This window comes from Cupressus sempervirens, chromosome 7 (assembly GCF_028749045.1).
Source record: "Cupressus sempervirens isolate cs-2001-9-10 chromosome 7, ASM2874904v1, whole genome shotgun sequence".
NCBI classification, from domain to species: domain Eukaryota; kingdom Viridiplantae; phylum Streptophyta; class Pinopsida; order Cupressales; family Cupressaceae; genus Cupressus; species Cupressus sempervirens.
In genome coordinates, this window is record NC_143124.1 from 367,162,318 (window position 1) to 367,171,775 (window position 9,458).

Consider the following 9,458-nt stretch of genomic DNA (forward strand, 5'->3'; position numbering starts at 1 on the left):
TAATCAACGACCTTGCTATTTCATGTCTAGAAAGAACATGCAAAGTAAGGAACCAAAGTTATTGGTAATCTAAGACTTTGAATTGTTGAATAGTGAAAAAAACTATAGAGTTGAGTTCTTTGATTCAATTTCTTTTTATGTTTCCTCTTCCTCCATGGCACTGAACTCCTCCTAAATATATGGTAGAATTTATTTGTAGTTAGTATGCTCTTAGTTTTGATGAGAGGAAAAAATGTGGTCAAGTTTCTCTTTTTTCAAGATGTTATATAGAAACTTTGGACAAGTTTGAGATCTTGATACTATTTATAAGGACATTTAAACCTTTAAATTTCAATAGAAATGATACGAAAATGAAACTTTCCCATAGGGTATCTCCATTATGGGGACTTACAGATAAGAGATTGTGATCTATTATAAGGTATAAAATACTTTAGAATGAATTATTACATGCATCATAAAAAATAAATCAAATGACTTGGTTCTTTGAAAAACATCCCTTCAATTAGAAATAATCTAAAAATTGTATTAGACCTTCAATTGTTAAGATTATAGACCTAAGAAGCATGCCATAAAAGGAATTATTAACTCTCAAGGTTCCCTTGTGAGGTAGTTGCCTTGATCAAAAGTACAAGGATTAGGGGAGAGTTACGGAACCTCTCTACACAAGCTTAAGGATTTTAGAAGTTGACTATTTATTGAGTGGAGGGAAAAGGGTGCAAGATAGATTTTGACAAAAATCAAATTGATGCACCTAACTTCTTACCGAGTACATAGGTTATCTCAATACAAGGTATCAAGACATGGAACAGATCCTTGTGATAAGAAAATAATAATTGATCTCTAAAGGATAGAACTATTAAACATATAAGATGACATATGATGACAACTATAAAGAGAAAAGTAGAGTGGCTAGTCATGTCAATAGCCATCATATTGAAGTAAAATTTGTACAGAGAAAAATTCAAAAAGATAATGTGATTTACAACACATAAGAAAGGGCCTATTGCAAGATTTATTATTTTGACAATCTCAAAAAATTATTACAGTCATATGGATTCATAAAGAGGAATCCTCTAAATTCTAGTAACAATTCCTAGTTTGCTCTCTTTTATAATGATTTTTCTCTTCCCATTTTAAAGGCTTGGGTATAACCCATCCTTTGTGATTGTAGGTGCTAAAAATTACATCATCTCTCTCTTTCTAAGGTTTAAAGTTCTTTATTATCCCATTTCCATTCTCTAAACATTGAAAATATATCAAACAACTCTGTAGCTAAGGAATTTGTACATTGTGTAGTTCATAAGTATTTTTTTCAATCTTTTATAGAATGTGTAATACATCTAATTCTAGAGGCACATGAAAAAATTCAATTTAAATATACCCAGTTATAGTCATCACTATGTGTGAAGATTCATCCAATGGATAGACCCATTGAGAAAAAAAAAGTCATTTTTTCTTTTGGGGGAAGATAGAGCCCATGGTTTTAGGAGATATGGTGCACTTAGACACATAGAACAACTACTTTTATCCAAAATAACTATAGGGATAATGACCCTACATAAGAATTTTCTAGTTTTCTCCTATCCAACTTGACACACTCTTATTTTAATATCTTTTAGCATCGGTCGCATAGTGACTTCCTAGACCATGGATGCATTTTTATTGATATGCTCTTTCTCTTATTTTCTTCAACCTTTATCAATTATGGATGTCTTTTTCTTCCCTTACCTACAAATTGGTTGACCCAAGTTGACCTATTTTGGAAGAGGTCAACCCCATGTTTTGACCCTTTTCAAAAATAGGTCGATCTCTTTCTCGATGATTGTGATGCTTGAAGTGTCTTATATTTCAAAGTATTAAAATTCCTTTCTTCGATCAACTTGTATTATTTTCCCACCCAATAACTACTATATAAGAAGGTTTGGAGACTTTATTTTGTAACCATGATATGATCTTAAACTTATACAAAATCATAAGAAAGGATCCCACATTTTTCATTAAAGGCATTCAAACATTCAAGAAAAAGTGTTTTCATCAAAAATTGAAGGGTTATTTGTGATCATTTCCTCTTCAAGATCTAGAATATTATTGGTCATTGATGGAGGAGATCTATCATTGATGGAGGAGATCTACAAAGATGAATTCATCATCTTCTTCATTTATACACATTTACATTCATGGCTCAATGATGTGGTTATGGTAGCTCGATTACAACTTATGGGTATATGCTACATAGACATACCAAATTCAACATCTACAATGCATAACAAGGTAAAATACTTATTGAAAATAGTTTTTACATGAAAGGTCAATGGTTTAATGTTCCTTTATTAATATTAATACATTTTTATCTTCAATTCAAGATCAATTTCTCAATGTTTTCCAAGGAAAGCCCCCATCCACCCAACAACAAAAATTGCAATTTTATGCACGCATGAGTAATATAGAAATTGTTTTTACAAATTTGAAAACAAATCCTTGAAATATTTCCAATGAATCTAGGTTAACTTTGATATAGTTCCCCTACAAGATGATTTCTCTATGTAGATTCTTCTAGAAGGATTTCCACCAAATCAACCTATTTTGGGACCCTTGCCCAAAAAATTAGTTTCTTAGTGTTTCTAGGTTTTTCATTCTCTTTAGAGATCAATGATTGGAAGCTTCTTTTTAGATCAAGATCTGCACTTTTCAAATAAAAAATACACATTCCTTTACATATTTCAAAGTGAGTCTTTTCTCTTTCATTTTACTTCATAACTTAGAAAAATTATGTATCTTGATTGGTCTAATTGTAGGCACTTAACATCTACATTAAAATTTCTTAGTCAATTAGTTGAATCTTTCATACACATTATCACACATAAAATAAAGAGAGTCTTTCATTATATTCCACATCATTTTACAATTCAAGTTAAATACTAAAATCTTTTCTTTCCTTTGGGTCTTTCTAATCTAATTATAATTCAAGAAGGAATCATATTTTAAAATTATTCATTTCCCTACATAGGTATTTGAATACTTTAGTGAATCAAGTGGAGGTCTACATCATATTAAAGCACTTCCATTTGTTCACTAAACATTTGGGTGAATCCAACTTGTCCCCATTTATTTTTGGAATTCTTTTTTTAGATGTGTTTACCCTATTTTTGTAAACCCAACTTGTCCCCCATTCTTTCTCCTTCCTTTACACATTTCAAAATGAGTCTTTTCTCTTTCATTTTACTTCATAACTCAAAAAAATTATGTATCTTAATTGGGCTAATTGTAGGCACTTAACATCTACATTAACATTTCTTAGTCAATTAGTTGAATTTTTCATACACATTATCACACATAAAATAAAGAGAGTCTTTCATTATATTGCACACCATTTTACAATTCAAGTTAAATATTAAAATCTTTTCTTTCCTTTGGGTCTTTCTAATCTAATTATAATTCAAGAAGGAATCATATTTGAAAATTATTCATTTCCCTACATAGGTATTTGAATACTTTAGTGAATCAGGTGGAGGTCTACATCCTATTAAAGCACTTCCATTTGTTCACTAAACGTTTGGGTGAGTCCAACTTGTTCCCTTTTATTATTGGAATTCTATTTTTATACATATTTACCCTATTTTTGTAAACCCAACTTGTCCCCCATTCTTTCTAGAGATAGATTGTTTATTTTGGGTGTTCACCATCATTTACTGTACCATTATATTACTTGTTTTAGTGATATTAGAGCTATATTAATTGATCTCTTGTGTGTGGTTATATCTTCCTTTCTACTCTCTTTCTTACATTTTTATTATTAGATCTCATTAGAGTTTCCTTTTGTGGTCTCTATTTTTATGACCTTAATTACAGTAAGTCTAATGTATAGCATTTTTGTTAGGTTAACTCATAGACTTATGTTCTCCTTTGATCATGATTTTGTTTTGACCCTAGGAATCATGATGAAACTAATAATTTTCAATATATCAAACTTGCAATGAATCATAGCTCTTCTCATTCATCCCATGATGAAGATGAAGACATAAGAGTTCCTCCTTCCCAAGTTGATAAGCTCTCTCATGAGTTTGATAAATTGGAATATTTTCTTGTGCAAGAACATATAAATTTTGATAGTGTTTCTTCTATTGAGGCTATTAATAGTATTTTTAATTATGATAATAATAACATTTCAATGATAATAGGAGGATTTTACCATTTTGATAACTCAAAAATGTTATGGAGATAACAAACCAGATGGAAATTTCAATGGTGCTACTTAAGGAGATATAGGAGTGATGGGTGAAGTATTATAGGATGGGAATGGTGATGCACTATTAGTCTATGTAAGAAAAGTGAGGAGTGGAAGTAATAATCTGACTATGGCAATGGCTTTGTTTTTGGGGTCTTCAACTAATTAGTGAAACACAACTTAAGGAAATAACCATAGAGGGGGACTCCAAATTAATTATTAATTTGGTTAATGATGTTTCCCAACTAGGATGGAATGTTTAGACTATCTTTATGGACATCCGACATATTTTAGAAAGGATGGAAAAGGTCCACCTACAACACATCTATAGGGAAGGAAATAAGGTGGTTGATGCAGCGGCTACCCTAGGATTTAAATTAATTGTAGTCATGTGTTAGAGGAATATGGAAAATCTAAATGAAGATATTAAGTCCTTGATACACAAGGAAAGAGGAGGGGGTATCATTTAATTATGACTATGAAATTTAAAGCTAGGGCAAAATTTGCCAATTTTTTCCTTGGAGAGTCAAAGTGTGCTGAATATAGTAAAGGTTTTAGGGAAATAAGGAGAAGACGTGAGTGTACAAATGGAAAAATGAATGAATGCAAATTAAGAAGAGTGTCATTTCACCATTATAGTAACCTATCATGTAATTCAAATTACTTCCCATTTGAAAGTATGAATGATATCATTTTTCAGATTGTCAAAGATTTTTGGGTTGTTAATATTATGATGCTAAACAAGCACGATTACCATAATTAATTCACATGGCATTTTGAGGATTATCAAGCGTGGGATTGTAAAAAAAAAAATCTCATTGTTGAGAGACTTAGGATTGATAGTATTTGTAGTGTTTTTGCAGACAAGGAGGTTCAGATGCTTATCACTAAGGTGGGGGAAAGGGAAATTGGCAGGATAGACATGGGTGGAGATTTGAATAGGCTGGAGCCCATGAAAAAGGAGAACTTCAAAGATAGAATGGCCACTTGGTTCCTCTTAAAAGAAGGGGGCTTTTTTCCTTACATGTTTTCGATGGTAGGGTATGATGAGAATTGTACCCTCCAATTTGTCAATGAGTGGAATGACCACAAGATCACCATTAATGGAATTGCTTTTTAAGTTAACGAGGAAGTAATTGCCATGGCTACTAGGTTTTCAATGAAGAGGGAAAAAATGGAGAAAGGTCACCAAAACCACTGACGAGGGTAGTTTGAGCATTTTTTTGCAGAGGATGAGGAACCAATGTGCTATGGAGGAGGATATCAGAGGGATAAGTTGCCAGCTCCATCGGACGATGTTTTCCTAGTAATCATGAAATATCTTATGCTAGAGGGTAGATTCGGTGTTTGCTACTACTACCATTTTCCCTTATTGAATCATTTTAGAAATAGGTATTTTATTTGTATCCCATTTTTTATGCTACATTCTCTAAAGGATATGGTCAATGATGTTAGGGAAAAGAGAAATAAAGGGCATAACTTCACCATCATCCACCAAGGCTTAATATTTTGCCTATACCAATTCCACCTTGCCCTATGCCCCCCTAGGGTGGTGGTGGTTGATAACCAGCACCATTTATATAATTCACCCCTGAATACTAGTACTGGTACCAAAATTCATACCCCTCGACCTTCCCTTAGAAGTGAAAATAAGAAAAAGAAGAAACCTGATACAACTGCATAACAAAAGAGTAGTAAAAAGATTAAAATGGAAAAACCTATGGAGGTAGAAGAGGAGGAATCAAAGGAGGAAGTGGAGTAAAAGGGTAGGAGAAGATCTAAAAGAATTCTCCAATGCCAGGCAAGGTAAAAGCAAATATCTAATAGAGTCAGGGTGGAGGAAGTGGAAGAGGAGAGCTTAGATAATAATGAAGAGGAGAGGGAGGAGGAGGATAAATTTGATTTCAAGAGAGAAAAAGGGAAGGATGAGGTTGAAAAATGTATTAACTTAGTTGAAAATTCTATTGAAAATACCTAGTTGTCTTCTTATAATACCCAAGTTTTGGCTAGTAATGCTATTACCATGAAGACTACGCATTTTTCAGCCAGCTTCACCCTACAACCCATTACCTTCTATGAAGACAATAGAAAAGTGGACACCTACCCCATTACTATTTCCTCCCCAATCAAGGATAAATCTAAGGTTTTTACTAACCTAAAGGTTTGTAGGATGATAACTAAGATAAAAAATACAAAGAGGAAGCTAAAAAGATGGGAACAAAAAAGAAGGAGGAGACTGAGGAGCAATTGGAGGTGTATGCCAAATTGGACAAGAGGGTTAAAAATTTAGAAGAAGGTTACTTCACCTTCTCTAAATTTTCCTTAAAGGTCACCCATGCTGCTGCCACAACCCTCCAACTACTGGGACAATAGAAAGAAGAAGCTGGAATAGATATGGAGGATCATAAGCTCCTCTTTAAATTCCTTGTGAATGATTGGGCTTGGGTTCTATTGGCTATGAAGGGAAAGGAAAGTAATGAGAATTGTGTTTCTTATTTTTAAGGGATCCTTGGATCGAAGTTTTTTATGTTAATTTGTTGTTACTAGTTTTGCTGGTATCCAACTATTGCTCAAACTCGGGTTGGTGTAGTTGTGCCCACAATTTTTATGATGAACTTTAGTAGTATAGTAGACATAATAAATTTCTATTATAGTTTAGTTGGCTTGGTTCATAGCAGTATGCTGGTTAAGTTACATGCATAGTTTAATTTTGGTTATGTGGAACTTTTGTATTTTTTTACTTCAGTAATGTTCTTTGTGGGTCTCTGCTAGTAATGTGCTGGTCACCAGCATTTTGGTTGTAAGGGTTGACACCCTTTTTTTGGTCACTTTTTATTTCAAAAACATTTCTATTTCACATGGTATATCACACCTTATTAATAAACATTATAAGCCTTTGATGGAATGAGCTTAAGAGATACAATACATTCCTCCTTCTATGATTATTGAAGATTCTATTCTAATTTTCACTATTGTTTCTATCATTCTTAAGTATACTCCACCTCTTATGATGATTTCTTTATCAGTCACTAATCCTCTAAGCATTATTCTTCCTAATATTTTACTTCTCATGAATGTTCCTCCTACTTCTACATCTTATTCATTACTTTCATATAATGCAATTCCTTTTACATATTCTTTCTAGTCTTCTTCCAAAATCTCTACATATTCCTTACACTTCTTAAAATTTTCCTAATACATTGAATATATCTATTCCTGCTATCACATCTTTAGATCCAACTATTAGTATCTTGGTTGAAACTATCATTGTGTTTTAGACAATATATGTACATTATTCCTACATGCACGACATTATTAATGTCCTTTCCTTAGATACCCTTTGTGCTATTATACCACAACATGTTGATTTACCTCATCTATAGACTTATAATGGTACTTGGGTGATCCCATGAATCTATTAGAAATAGGAAATACTGGAGGGGAGTGGGGGATCATTGTTTCACAAACTTTTTCACAAAATAGGATATCTTTAATAACATTATAACTTTCATAAGAAAGTAAAATAACTATGGATGGCAATAAAGACAACTATAAAATAAAGAAACTCATTACTTCATATTTTGTTAACTAGTAGAACCTTGGCCAATGAAAAACTCTGGTGGGAATGGTACCCACAAAGTGATCAACTAATGAAAAATGTTTGGTTGAAGGTATGACCCTATTGAAGTTTTTAAAATCCACATAGTGTCTTGGTCCTTCATAGAGGAATTATACCTTGTTAGAAACCTCAACTTTGTTAGAAGTTGTTATTACAATTTACAAATGTAAGCAAGATGAATCCACTACCCAAACTGGTGCAAGAGCACCTTGACCATCTCCCATGGAATTTTAAGTCATAATTATGATTATTTTGAGTCATTATAGGTTAGTGTATTAGTTCTTTCAACTCATGTTATTAAGTGTTCAAATAAGGTCATGTTGACCAAGTTCATGCTTTAGGCAATGTAGGTCAAAGAGAATCAAAATGTGGAAAATTCCATATAAGGGCATAGATGAAATGTTAAAATGCCATATTAATATTTTGGACCTATTTGGGGTTCCTAGAAAGAATGTGAAATAATAAAATGAAAATATGTGCAAACAATGTAAAATTGTCAAAAACTTGTTAGCAATATTTTGCAAAATGACAAGTTTGGGTAGATGGAAGTTCACCAATCTTGGATGAGCCCTTAGAGGAGGTGAAAGGTCATTTTTCTATATAGATCAATTTAATATCATGTACAAAATATATGAGGATATGAGGAGAAGATAAATGAAGGTTTTTGTGTATGGCTTGTGAATAAGAAATTAGTATTTTGGTGTACTGATATTTGGCAACATTTTTAATATTTTCTTCCTTACTCCATGGTTTTGGTAATAATTAAAGTTTTCTATTAATGGTAATGAGAATAGTACTTCTATTGATAGTTAAAAATTTGTATGGTATAATTGTGTTAATCACAAGAATTCACTATTCCATGTTTAGACAATAAAATCTACATATTTCAAAGAAAGTTGTCACAACAACTCTATGTTTTCATTTCTTCGAGATAGGGAAGATTGTGGAAGGTTTTTAGTTGTTGAGATTGTCCTCCCATGTGTCTATATCATAACTCTATCCCCCCATATTTGCATAGCCATGAATTAACATGTTATTTGTGGTTGTAAACAAGAAAAATAGTGAGTCACTATTCTTGAAAATATTATATTGACTTAGTTAAAGTTTGCATGACTATTTGGAAGGTTTTTTCCTTTCATAGGATGAGTGAAGAACTATTAAGAAGAGAATAAAAGATGAGATACTAGAGTTCTTGAGCCAGTGACTACATTCGACAGTAAAATCCTCAATGAAGGCAAGAGTTTGAAGGTTTGGGTATCTCCTAAAGGATTAGGATCCTGCAAGTTAGATGTTGGAGAGGTCTTAGTAATGTAATGGTGAATTAAAATTCATTTTGAAGGGTTATTTGAAAGTTTAATGAGTTTGGAGTTTGAGGGAGTGTCTTAGGCCTACTAGCCTAGATTACGACCTACAAGTTGAATTCCCTAATGATTAGTTTAAACCATACGATTTTGGTATCTAACAAAATTTAGTAAAGGGTGTTTGAATCTACCTTTAGTTTTGGTAGATGTTTTCAAAAGCTTTATTTATTACCTAAATCCCAAGGTAGGGTTACAAAGAAGAGCCCTCAGTAGGTCTGTTTGTGAGAATTAATGGTTTGAAGCCCACTAAGGT